The sequence below is a fragment of the Rattus norvegicus genome, chromosome 19 (genome assembly GCF_036323735.1).
Source record: "Rattus norvegicus strain BN/NHsdMcwi chromosome 19, GRCr8, whole genome shotgun sequence".
NCBI lineage: Eukaryota > Metazoa > Chordata > Mammalia > Rodentia > Muridae > Rattus > Rattus norvegicus.
The window spans coordinates 10,308,573-10,320,884 of record NC_086037.1 but is presented as its reverse complement, the minus strand read 5'-3'; the positions used below and the strand labels follow the sequence as shown (position 1 = coordinate 10,320,884).

Genomic DNA, 12,312 nt, shown 5'->3' with positions numbered 1-12,312 from the left:
GGGCTACAGGGTGAGACACCTACAGAGTGTCTCAAAACTAACTAACTAACTAGCTAACACTACCTAAGTCGGGCAGAGAAGCATGTGACTGTAAACCCCGCCAGAGGCCAGGAGAATGAATTCAGATTATCTTGAGCTACATAGGGAATTCCAGGTTAGCCAGGGGCACATGAGACCTTGTCTACACGACAAACAAAACAAAATGAAACAAAAACTAGTCTAGTGGTACACGCTAATCCCAGATATTAGGGAGCTAAAAATACGAAATGGTTTGGGGACCAGGAATGGAGCTACTCGGTAGCGGTAGCGGGCTTTTCTGGTGTAGTTGTGCAAACGCAAGTCCCTGGAACCAACCAGCACGGCAGGTAGCAACTGACAATCTAGAACCTGGAGAGGGCTGAACAGTGGCTCCTTCTCTGTCCTAGAGGGTGTACAGGTATCCACTTTGAAGAACTATTTGAGAACACTCAAAGTCTTGTGCAGAGAGGCTTGACTTTGGGATGAGGGGTGATACTGGATTTCACTGCTGTGTGTGCCCTGAAAATCTTTTCCCCTGCACAGACATGAGGAGTCACGTGCATAGACCTTTGTGCAAAAGCAAACTGGGGAGGAAAAGGGTTTATTTGGTTTTTGCTTCCACATCATTGTTCATCCCTGAAGGAAGTCAGGACCGGAACTCAAGCAGGGCAGAGACCTGGTGGCAGGAGCCGATGCAGGGCTGCTTACTGGCTTGCTCAGCCTGCTCTCTTGTAGAACCCAGGACCACTAGTTCAGGGGTGGCACCGCCCACAATGGGTGGGGCCCTCCCCCATCAATCACTAAGAAAATGCTCTGCAGGCTTGCCTTCGCCAATCTTACGGGGGGGGGGGGGCATTTTCTCAAGCCAACTTCCCTCCTCTTGGATTGTATCAAGCTGACACAAAATCAACCAGCACATTAGTCAAGGAAGACCTATCAGAAGGGATGACACCTGTGCAGAAGCCCGAATTTGTGAGTAGGAGGAAACCTTGGGAGGACGTAAGCAAGGGGCGGAGTCTGTGCAAAGGCCCTGTAGCAGGACCAACCTAGGGAGATGGAGAAATAGAAAGCAGGTCCCCAGTGGGACTGAGCACATGAGGGTGACACTGGCCCCCAGTGAGAAGGGACCAAGTCACAGAGGCTATGCAGACTACTGTACTATCCTGTGGCTTCTGGTGACAACTTACCACATGCTCCAGGCCTTAAAGTAACAAAAGTTTCCTCTCAGTGATGGAGGCTAGATACGCAGAAGCAGCATCATGGAGACACAGCCGTGATGTCCTGAGGCCAGGCAACCTCTGGAGTTATTTTTTTTCTCACATTTTGTTTTAAGACCGGATTGCTCTGTCACCCAACTGACTTCATGCTTTTGACATTTCCGTGTAGGTCAGGTCTTTACACGCTGGGATTACAGGTGACCAGCCATCAGTGGATTCTGGTACCCTATCTAGCCCTGTCTATGTATCGTCAGTCAGCTCTCCTCTTCCTATGCACAAGATCTACACTCCCACCCCATCTCTTTTGTAAGGATGTGGTCATGACGATATTGCCTACGAGATAATACAGTTCAGTATCCTCAAATCAGGAACTTGAAATATTTATTCAGTCAGCCAGTCACTAACAATCTGCAAAGATTCCTTTTTCTTCTTTTCTTCTTCTTTATTATTATTATTTTTTTTAGTATAGAATAGAGTTTGTTAGGTCATGGGGAGGGGATGTAAGAGGGTAGTGGGGGCAGAGAGAGAGAGAGAGAGAGAGAGAGAGAGAGAGAGAGAAGGAAGAAGTAGAAGAGGAGTAGAGAGGCCGCCCATGAGCACACGGAGAGAGATGGGGGAAGGGAATGGGGAGAGAAGGCACAAAGTGGGGAGAGGGTAAGAGGAAGAGAGCAAGAGTCTTCTTTTTAAAGACAAAGTCTCATGTAACCCAGGCCAGCCCTGAACTTCTGATGTGTCTGATGATGGATTTTTGCCCTGCTTCTGCCTCTCAAGTGCTGAGATTATAAATACCAGTTCACACTGTGCCAAGGACTGAGCCCCGAGTCTTGAACACGATAAACAAATACACTAGCACCGGGCCAAATGCCCAAGGCTCTATGTCCAGCAACCCTTTTGTTTCTTAAAAGTTTGTCTGGAGGGTCTAGTAGCAGAATGCGCCTGCTCAGATGCCCACAAGGGAAGGCTCTATCAGGGAGGGGCTGCCCTTTTCCACTGAGGGTGCAGCTCAGGAGGGACATACATGGATCCCTGAGGGAGGAAGGGGATACCTGGCCAGCCATCTGTGTCAGCTGAATCTAGCCTAGGGACCAATGGGATGGTAAGTCACTCTTTTCTTTTGGCTTTTTATGAGACAAGAGCTTCTTGCAATGTTGCTTAGATTGGCCTCAGATCTGCTGCAGACTGGATCTCTTGTCTCTGTCTCTCAAGTTCTGGGAGCTACCACATCTGGAGGCTCCTTCCTTCCTTCCTTCCTTCCTCCCTCCCCCCCTTTTTTTTTTTTTTTTTTGGTTCTTTTTTTTTTTTTTTCCCGGAGCTGGGGACCGAACCCAGGGCCTTGCGCTTCCTAGGTAAGCGCTCTACCACTGAGCTAAATCCCCAGCCCCATTTCCTTTCTTTTAAGAAAGATCTAACACTATGGCCCAGGCTAGCTTTGAACTCACTATACAGAGAATGCCCCTAAATTCCTGATACTCCTGCTTCAGGTGTACGTCATCATGCCTGGGTCAATTCTTTTTCTTTTTTTTAAAAACTATTACTATTTATTTTATTTTATTTATTTATTTTTTGAGATAAGGTTTCTCAGTGTTACCCTGGTTACCCTGGAACTTGCTCTGTAGACCAAACTGGCCTTAAATCAAAGATCTGCCTGCCTCTGTGTCTGGGGAGCTGGGATTAAAGGTGGGCACCCCCACTGCCCAGCTATCCTTTTCCACATATTTTGAGGACTAGAACAAGGATATTTGGAGTAGCACTAGTTAGCTGTTATACAGTCCTCCAAAATGATGCTTGCAGGTTTTTTGTTTTTTGTTTTTTCTTTTTTTCTTTTTTTCAGAGCTGAGGACTGAACCCAGGGCCTTGCACTTTCTAGGCAAGTGCTCTACCACTGAGCTAAATCCCCAACCCCACTTGCAGGGTTTTTAACTGGCTGAGTGATGCAAGCCTAAAATCTCAGAATGGGGTCCTGGGGGACCAAGGGCTCTCTCTCACTTACCTGTCTCAAAAAACAAAGAACAAGAGGGAGGCTTTTAGGATCTTGGGACTTTGACAGAAGGACTGGTTGATTCTGGTTTAACCCAGTGCACTTGGGACGCCCTCCCTGTCTCTGTCTCTCTGTCTCTGTTTCTGTGTGTCTGTCTCTGTCAATCTCTCTACTGAGCACGCACACACGCACGCGCGCACACACACACACACACACACACACACACACACACACACACACACACACACACACACACACGCACCACGAAAACAGCTACTCTACAAGTGAAAAGTACATTTCAGTAGCAGGGAAACTGTAACTTAGAGACCAGTCCAAGCTCAGAACAAAGCGGGGCTGGGCCCTTTCACTTTATTATGACACAGAACAATCAGGGGATTGTTTTTAAGGCAGATTCTGAAACAGTGGTGTGTTTTTGTTTTTGCCGTTGGTTTGCATTCTGCCGTTTAGCTAATCCCACTCCCATTCCTTTCAAATGGCATCGCAGAGCAAGCGGAGCACTGGGTCAGCTGCCAGGAAATGTGGGAGGGGATCTGAGCCAGGCTAGAACCAGCTGCCCACCCAGATCCACACAGACGGGACAAGAGCTCGGGATAGTTGGAATGTACTGCAGGACTGGGCTGGGGAATCGATTTGACCCTCTTCCCAGGGATGGTCTCTGCTCACCCAGAGCACCTATGGCCAGCCCTCTTTAGTTCTTCAGTGTTCTATTCTGGTGAAATCCCTACTCCAAGCCTGGCAGATCAGAGGGACACTAGGATTTTTCACAGGGCAGATAGACATTAGTCCAGGAGCCAGGCCTAGTTGTATAAGGCCTGTATTCCCAACTACTTGAAAGACCCAGGAGGGGAATTAGCCTAAGTTCCAGGCAAGCTTTGCCTATATAGAAAAACCTTTTCTCAAAAATATCAACAAGACCAGGAATATTGGTCCAAGCCTTTAATTCCAGCTCTTAGGAGGCAGAGGCAGGCAGAACTTTGTGAGCTTAACAAGGCCAATCTAGTATACAGAGTGAGTTCCAGAAAAGCCAGAGCTACAAAGAGAAAGCCTCAAAAACAAAACAAAACAAAACAAAACAAACAAAAAAAAAAAACCCCACAAAAAACCCACAACAACAAAACCCTAATGAATTAGATCATTAAAATAGATTATCTTTTTTTTTTTTTGGAGTATGTTAGCATTTAATTAACCTCTGAAGTGGCTTTAAGACACCAGAACACAGGCACCCCCAACACCCCTAATCTTCTCTTCAGCGCTTCTGAAGAATCTGGCCTTCACAAAGCTTCCCCTTCCCCTTCCCCAGAACTCTGTAGTGGCCTGATCCAACATCCTCAGTGTGGGAGCAGCTCCAGTCTTGTCTTTTGCTGCACTGACCCGTGTCTGCTCGCTGACCAACGTCCATAATTTACCCAGGTTTACAGTTGGGCAGAAGCTCTGGTTCCTCTTCAGGGGGGTCACGCCTCGTACCAACTTTCCCGAAGTAACCTGGACGACATTTGTCAAAGTTGATCCTGTGGTAATGCATGCCTCCAACATTCCCGCGGCCTCCTGGGTGCTTGCAGCCAGTGGCTCATGTGGCCTCGGAGTTTCCCAGTCTTCTTCAAGTCTGGGTGGCATGGCGGTGGCAGAAAAGAAAGAGAGTTTTAAAAAAAAAATCAGCTAGGGGTTGGGGATTTAGCCCAGTGGTAGAGCGCTTGCCTAGGAAGCGCAAGGCCCTGGGTTCGGTCCCCAGCTCCGGGAAAAAAAGAACCAAAAAAAAAAAAAAAAAAAAAAAAAATCAGCTAGACCTGGGAATAAGGCACTGTCTATGAAGACCTGGATTCGAACTCTTTTTGCATCCAGCTCAAAAGCTGGGCGTGGCTGTCAGTGACCATGACTTCAAAACTGGGGGATTGGAGACAGGCAGCTCCCTAGAGGTCTCAGAAGTGAGAACTCATTGAGGTAGCCTGTCTCAAAGTAACAGGGCAGAGATTAACAGAGATTAACAGAAGAGGAGACCGGTGTTCTGTCTCCACAGGTCCCTACCGGCAGGGTCACCTGCACCCTCAAGCGTCTGACCCATATACCACCCACATTCAATAAAACCAAAAAGACATGGGGTTGGGGATTTAGCTCAGTGGTAGAGCTCTTGCCTAGCCCTGGGTTCGGTCCCCAGTTCAAAAAAAAAGAAAAAAAAAAAAAAAAAAAAAAGACAAACTAAGAGTGTTGAGAGGTGCAATGGGAGAAAAATTACAGAACGGGTCACTGAAGGGTACTAACACTATTTTAACTAACATTTAAGGGCTGAGATGGCTCAGAGGTTAAGAGCACTGACTGCTCTTCCAGAGGTCCTGAGTTCAATTCCCAGCACCCACATGGTGGCTCACAAAATCTGTAATGAGAAATGAGATCGATGTCCTCTTCTGGTGTGTCTGAAGACAGCGACAGTGTACGCACATACATGAAATAAAGATTTATTAAAAATAAAAAACAACTAAATTTCAGTTCCAACAAATTTACAGGCCTCTTCCTATGAGCTTCCATGTTTCCAGCTAGCACACATACTGACGGTGTCACACTTGTGCTGATGGTGTGGGATTGGCTCCTCTTTCCAACATAATTATTAATTATTAATTCATTCATTCACATGGTTTATTGCTGGTCAAAGCCCCCTTGGCAGACATGTTAAGAGTTGGATGAATTTTCTCAGATCTTTTCCTGTGTTTTTTTTTTTTAATTTTTAATTTTCATTGGTGTGTCTATGTAGAAATAAAGACATTTTCATGCATTTACTTTAAAACCTTCCAATCTACTTTAACAAAAATGAGATTAGTATACATATTGAAAAAAAATTTTTTTCCCACATGAAAAGGTTTAATGAGAGGACCAGACAAGGGAGAGGGACAAGAGAGAGTAGAAGAGGAGAGGAGTAGAGGCCGGCCATGAGCATGTGAAGGGAAGGGGGGAAGGGAATGGGAGAGAAGGGACAAAGGGGAAGAGAGGAAGAGAGAGAGCAAGAGCTACATATTGAATTTTTTTCTTTTTTTTTTTCTTTTTTCTGGAGCTGGGGACCGAACCCAGGGCCTTGCGCTTGCTAGGCAAGCGCTCTACCACTGAGCTAAATCCCCAACCCCTACATATTGAAATTTTAAAAATTATTTATTTGCTGTGTTTTGCCTGAGACTACCTCAACCACATGCATGTAGTACCTAAGGCAGCCAGATGAGGGCGTTGGATCCCCAAGAACTAGGCTACCGATGATTGTGAGATGGTATGTGAATGAATCTTGGGAATCAAACCTTTGCGAAAGCAGACAGTGCTCTTAATCGTGTGTGTGCGTGTGTGTGTGTGTGTGTGTGTGTGTGTGTGTGTGTGTGTGTGTGTGTGTGTGTAGGTCAGAGGTCAGCCTCAGGGGTTTGTCCTCGCCTCCACATTGAGGCTGCTAGGTGTTCTAGGCTAGCTAGCCCCAAACCTTCCAGGGATTCTCCTGTCTCACCTCTCAGCTCATTGCAAGAAATGCTACTGTGTTCACCTTTACGTAGGTTCTTGGTATTAAAACTCAGGTCCTCAACGCTTGCACATCAAACTGTCTCCCACCGAGCCATTTCCCTGTCCTCTCCATAGTGGAATTTGGAAACTTGGAGAGGAGCTTCACTCTCTTTGACTTGCTGCATGACAACTTGGGTGACTAACTAGTCCTTTGTCTCCCTACCACAGGCTAACACCGACTTCTAGCCAGGCTCTTTCCCAAGGTGTTTCTTCTTTTTCTTTTTTTTTCCTCCCCATTTTTTTTAAAGATAGGATCTCGTGTATCCCAAATTAATCTTAAATTCACTCTGTAACCGAGGCTAATCTTGAATTCCTAATTCTCCTTTCTTTACCTCTCAATGGCCACGATTATGAATATCCGTTGACACACCTGTCTTATTGCTCTAAGTTTTAAGTTGAGAAACAGTTTACTTTGAGAAGTTACTTTGAGAAGTTACTTTTTGTTTGTTTTGGATTCCCCCCCCCCCCTACACACACACACAGTGTCTCTGTGTGGGCTTGGGTGTCCAAGAACTAGCTCTTGTAGACCAGGCTGACCTTGAACTCCGCCTCTGCTTCTCAAGCGCTGGAATTATTGCCTGGCAGAGAAGTTACTTTTTTTGGGAGACAAAAAAAGTATTTCTCATGTAGCCCAGGACTTAAACATGAATTTACAAAAAAAAAAAAAAAAAAAAAAAGAAAAAGAAAAAAGAAAAAAAAAAGAAAAAAAAGTGTCTTATAGGAGAAGGATGCAGCTAGTTGGGTTAGTAGAGTACTTGCTTAGCATGAGTTCAGCCCTGCCCCAGTAACCCTCAGTGGATGGAGGAGGCAGGAGGATCAGGAGTTCAAGGTCATCCTCAACTACTTAACGATTTTTGAGGTCATCCTAGGCTATGAGACCCTGCTCAAAAAACAAAAACAAAAACAAAAACAAAAACAACAACAAAAAAAACAAAACAAAAACAAAACCCAAAAAAACAGACAAGATCAACACCAACAGTTCTCTCCCTAAGTTCTCCAGTTTCTCTGAAGCCGACCGCAGCGCCCCCTGCCCGCAGGCCATCTCCAGCCTGTCCGCCTCGCTAAGAATTAGTCTCGGCATCCGGTGGCGCGGAGCCACAGGTCCTCTAGAATTCAGAGGCAGTAGCTCGTCCTTGTATTTACGTCTATAGTTCTTTCCTACAGAATGTAAGAGAAACAGGTTTTCTACGTTGTTTCCAGTGAAACAGCTGCAGGTCCGTTTAAAAAGAGGGGAGTCTTGTCAACACTGTATGTGTTTGTTGTCCTTTATTTAGTTTTTTTTGTTTTTTTGTTTGTTTGTTTGATTGGTTGGTTGGTTTGGGTTTTTTTTTGTTTGTTTGTTTGTTTTTTTTTGTTTTGTTTTGTTTTTTTTGAGATCGAGTCTAACTCCATGGCCCAGGCTGGTCTGGAACTCGAGGCGGTTCTTCTGCTTTAGATTACTGAGTGCTAGAATTACAAGTGAGGGGCGCCACGCCCTGCTACTACCGGTGGTTTTTAAACCCTGGGTAGACCGGACTGTAGATACTGCACAAAGCGGGAGAGACGCTGGCTGTAGATGCCAGGTTAGCATGTGCGTGTGCAGCTGGGGTGAGGGCGTGGTGTGTATATGTATATGTATATGTATGTAGCGATGGTGATGATAGGAGAAAGTGGTGGTGGCATGGCAGCAGTGGTGTCACAGAATGCCAATAACTAAAATGAACATGAGAAAGCCCACTCTCCAAGTCAGGATGGCCGAGCGGTCTAAGGCGCTGCGTTCAGGTCGCAGTCTCCCCTGGAGGCGTGGGTTCGAATCCCACTTCTGACAAAGCTTACGTTTTCTTGCCGGCAATTTTCTCCGAAAATCAAAAGCAAATTTGAAAACTAGACCTTGCGCCTGACAGACCAGAATGAGAGTTATCATTTTTTTTCCCCAGCTCCTTAATTCTTTTTACAGTTCCAAATAAAAAATACGTAATAAGAAGATAGTTTAAAGAAGTATACAATGACATTTAAAACAACAAAGAAGAGAATATTATGAAAAGCCGATTAATGATTACCTAATTCAACTTGATTATGGACAAGAAAATGGTTAACTTGTCAGAAGTGGGATTCGAACCCACGCCTCCAGGGGAGACTGCGACCTGAACGCAGCGCCTTAGACCGCTCGGCCATCCTGACAACTGGAGATGGCTGGCGTAGAGAGTGTTCTTTGTAAGCTTCTCAATGTGCGCATGCGTACCGAAGTAGATGTCTCTAGTTTTCCCATTGGGAGGAGCAAGTGCCCTGTGTAATGCCACCCAGTGACCAGCAGGAGGCGTTCGCCACTCACTGGAAAACCCGAAAGGCTTTTTTTTTTTTTTTTTTCATTTAAATGAATGCAGAAACTGTGTCCTTTAGTTTTGTTTCCTACGGATCTGCCAGCAACCTTGCATTTTTTTGCATCCTCACCTTCATGACTTTATGGCACGTGGCAATCAGGTCCGTATATTCGAGCCAGCTAACGGTGCTTAGCCTTTGCTACCCTGTGACGTCGTAAAGTCCTGGTCCTCTTGCCTAACGGTGGCCAAAATCGCAGCGACCCATTTGCAGGGTTACTGGTTTGTTTCGGATTCTAGCTTAGATGAACCCCTCGGCGGCACGGTCTGATCCGGGTTCTGGCCTTGTCTCCAGTGCCCACAGAGTGCCTGACACACAGTAGCAAGCAGATCAGACCCCCTAACCCCCGCACCCTCTCGCTTTCAGTCATTTCGTGACTCATCACTCCTCTCCGCCCCTTGCCTTCTTCTGTTCCTTCTCGCCCCCTTCTCCCCAAACCTCAGACTTGCTCACGGAAACAGAAAACCCGCAGCCCAGAGGAGCTGTTCCCCATGTTATTTCCAAAGGTACAAATAAGGACAGCATACCGTGCCCACAATAATAATGACGATAAGTAACATCTGAGGCAGAGGCGGGTTGATCTCTTTGTGAATTCTAGTCTACATAGTGAATTTCAGGCTAAATCCTGTGTCAAACCAAAAATGATTAAGAATGGTTAGAGAATAAATTAATGGGAGGGGAAAAAAAAAGAAACCCGACGAAGAATGGTTACAGACATTGGGTCAAAAGGGCCTGAGACAGTTTCAGTGAATCCAAAGGATAAGGCAAACAAAATCAATGTTGGATGGAAAGGTAGCAACGTTTGGTGGGAGATCCAGTGAACACAAAGGTTCTCAGGCAGAGAGAACTAAACTCTCTCGGGAGGAGAGGTGGCGTGTCAACATCGCCAAGACGCAGGAATTAGGGCCGAGGAGCTTAGGTTTGTGTATTATGATATTATAAGTGTATATATTATTTAACACACTGAAGTTCACCCCTTTACATACCTCTGGCCCTCCCTGAACAGGATCTCTGGCCATAAAGGGGAAACGACAGACAAAAAGAGGGAAAAGAGACGTGGAAGTCTAGGCATGGTAGAACACACCTATAATTTCAGTACTTGGGACATAGAGGCAGGACATCATGAGTTCTAGGCTAGCCTGGTCTACAAAGTGTGATGCTGTGTCTAGAAAGAGGAAAAGATAGGACCTCTGTGAATCCAGCCTGGTCTATGTAATGAGCTCTATACCAAGGCTACACAGGGAGACCTTATCAACCCTAACCCCAAATAAAATCGAGAGTTGGGGGGAAGGAAAGTGGGAAGTAAGGAGGGCCAGGGAGATGGCTCAGCAGTCAAGAGCAGGTACTGCCTTTGCAGAGGACCCTAGTCCACTTCCAAGCACCCATAAGCAGGTGGTTCATGTTTGCCTGTAACTCCAGCAAGGAGACCCTATGTCTCTGACCTCCTAGGGTTCCACACGTACATAATTTAAGATGTTTTTAAATCAGGAAAAGGGAGAGTCTGAGCGGGGGAGGGGGAGGGGGGGAGAAGAGGGAAATTTGAGACTCCCTGTGGTGAAGGTCTAAAAGGAAAGCAAAGCCTTCAGCCTCCCTCCTAGAGGGAAGGAAATGACACAGAAGCTGTGTTTGGGCAGTCCACTGGGAAGAAGAATTACACACCCTAAAATGGAAAGAGGGAAAGGAAAACAGGCTGTAGGTGCCAAATTCCCATCTCCCTCGCTTTCCTCTGCCGCTTCTGCAGGTAACCGACCTGTCCCGTTGCTGGCTGGCTCCTGGCTCCAGGCTGGTGTCCAAGCCCGAGGGGTTTCTGGAAGCAGCACGCTTGTCTCATCCATGCCAGGCAGGGATATCCCAAACGAGCTCACCAGAGCCTGCCCAGCCTGAAGTCCTGCCAGCAGTTAGCCTCATACCTTGGCTGGGGCCACAGTGGTTCTGGTTTTCTGTTCCTAGGACCTCAAACATCCCCCCAGCCAGCCTGAGAAAGGCGGTGGGTAATCCCAAAGCATAAATATAAATGTTTTTCATCTCCCTTTGTTGTTGGTTTTGTGTCTTTAAGAAAGGTCTTGGTATATCAAATCAAGTATAGCATAGCACTGCCTAGTTAGCATATTGCCCAGACAAATCTACAACATGGAGTCTTCCTACCTCAAGGGTCCCCAGTGCTGAGTTCACAGGCATGAGCCACCAGGCTAATATATACATTTACATATACTATATACATATTAATGAGAATCTCGCTAGGTTTCCCAGGCTCATTTTGAACTCCTGAGCTAGAGCAATCCCTCCACGTCCCCCTCTGTGAATCATGACAGCCAGCTTAAAAGTGGCTCATTAGGGCTGGAGAGATGGCTCAGTGGTTAAGAGCACCCGACTGCTCTTAACACTCTTAATGAGTTCAATTCCCAGCAACCACATGGTGGCTCACGACCATCTGTAAAGAGATCTGCCCTCTTCTGGTGTGTCTGAAGACAGCTACAATGTACTTATATATAATACATAAATTTTTAAAAAAAAGTGGTTCATTAACCTCCCTGACTCAGGCAGAAGCCTTCCCTGGCCCCAGCCTGGGTTCTCTGCCCTGAATACACCACGGCTGTTTATTACACATGTGGCTGTTTCTGTAAAGTGCCGGCTACAGATGTCTCAACCATAGACCCCCTCCACATGGCAGAACCGGCTGGGACTTCCTCTATCCCCAAGGGAGCTTGTAGGCATCTTAGGAATGTTCCGGACTGAGCGACTAACTATTCCACATGTGTCTGCAGCTGGGAACTGAGTGCCTGCTTTCCTGCCTAGGAATTGCAAATACTGGGACTAGAGTCTCCCAGCTAATATAATGCCTGGCTGTTGAGAAGGAGGTCTCCTTCTACCTATTCAGCTCTTTGACACCCGCCTCCCCACCATGGGATCAAGTCCTGCCCTGTGTACCAGCCCAGGAACTCCTGTTTGATTGTGGGTTAAGGAGGAGATGTTGGAGTCCTCAATGGTTCAGAGCCTATGGGAAAGGGTTTGTTATACCGACTCCTGCTCTTCTTCCCTCCCGGAACCATGCCCCTACTCTCGCTCCTCAGAAATCCTGCTAAGATGGGTTTGGCCCTTAGAGAGTTGGTGATACTGGACTCAAGTTTGTAGGTCTAGAGATGGCCCTGAAAGGCTGGGGAAGCAACCACCCGCCTAGGGCCTCATGACACATTC

General features: G+C 46.5%; 2 non-coding genes across 2 annotated transcripts; one reads left to right on the top strand and one right to left on the bottom strand.

The window, feature by feature from the left end:
- The first annotated feature begins 8,483 nt into the window (after positions 1-8,483).
- On the top strand, positions 8,484-8,566 carry Trnal-cag8 (transfer RNA leucine (anticodon CAG) 8). The gene has a single exon. It is a non-coding gene; the product is annotated as a tRNA-Leu (tRNA).
- A 270-nt stretch (positions 8,567-8,836) lies between these two features.
- Trnal-cag7 (transfer RNA leucine (anticodon CAG) 7) lies at positions 8,837-8,919 on the bottom strand. Its single transcript has one exon. It is a non-coding gene; the product is annotated as a tRNA-Leu (tRNA).
- Between the last annotated feature and the right edge of the window lie 3,393 nt (positions 8,920-12,312).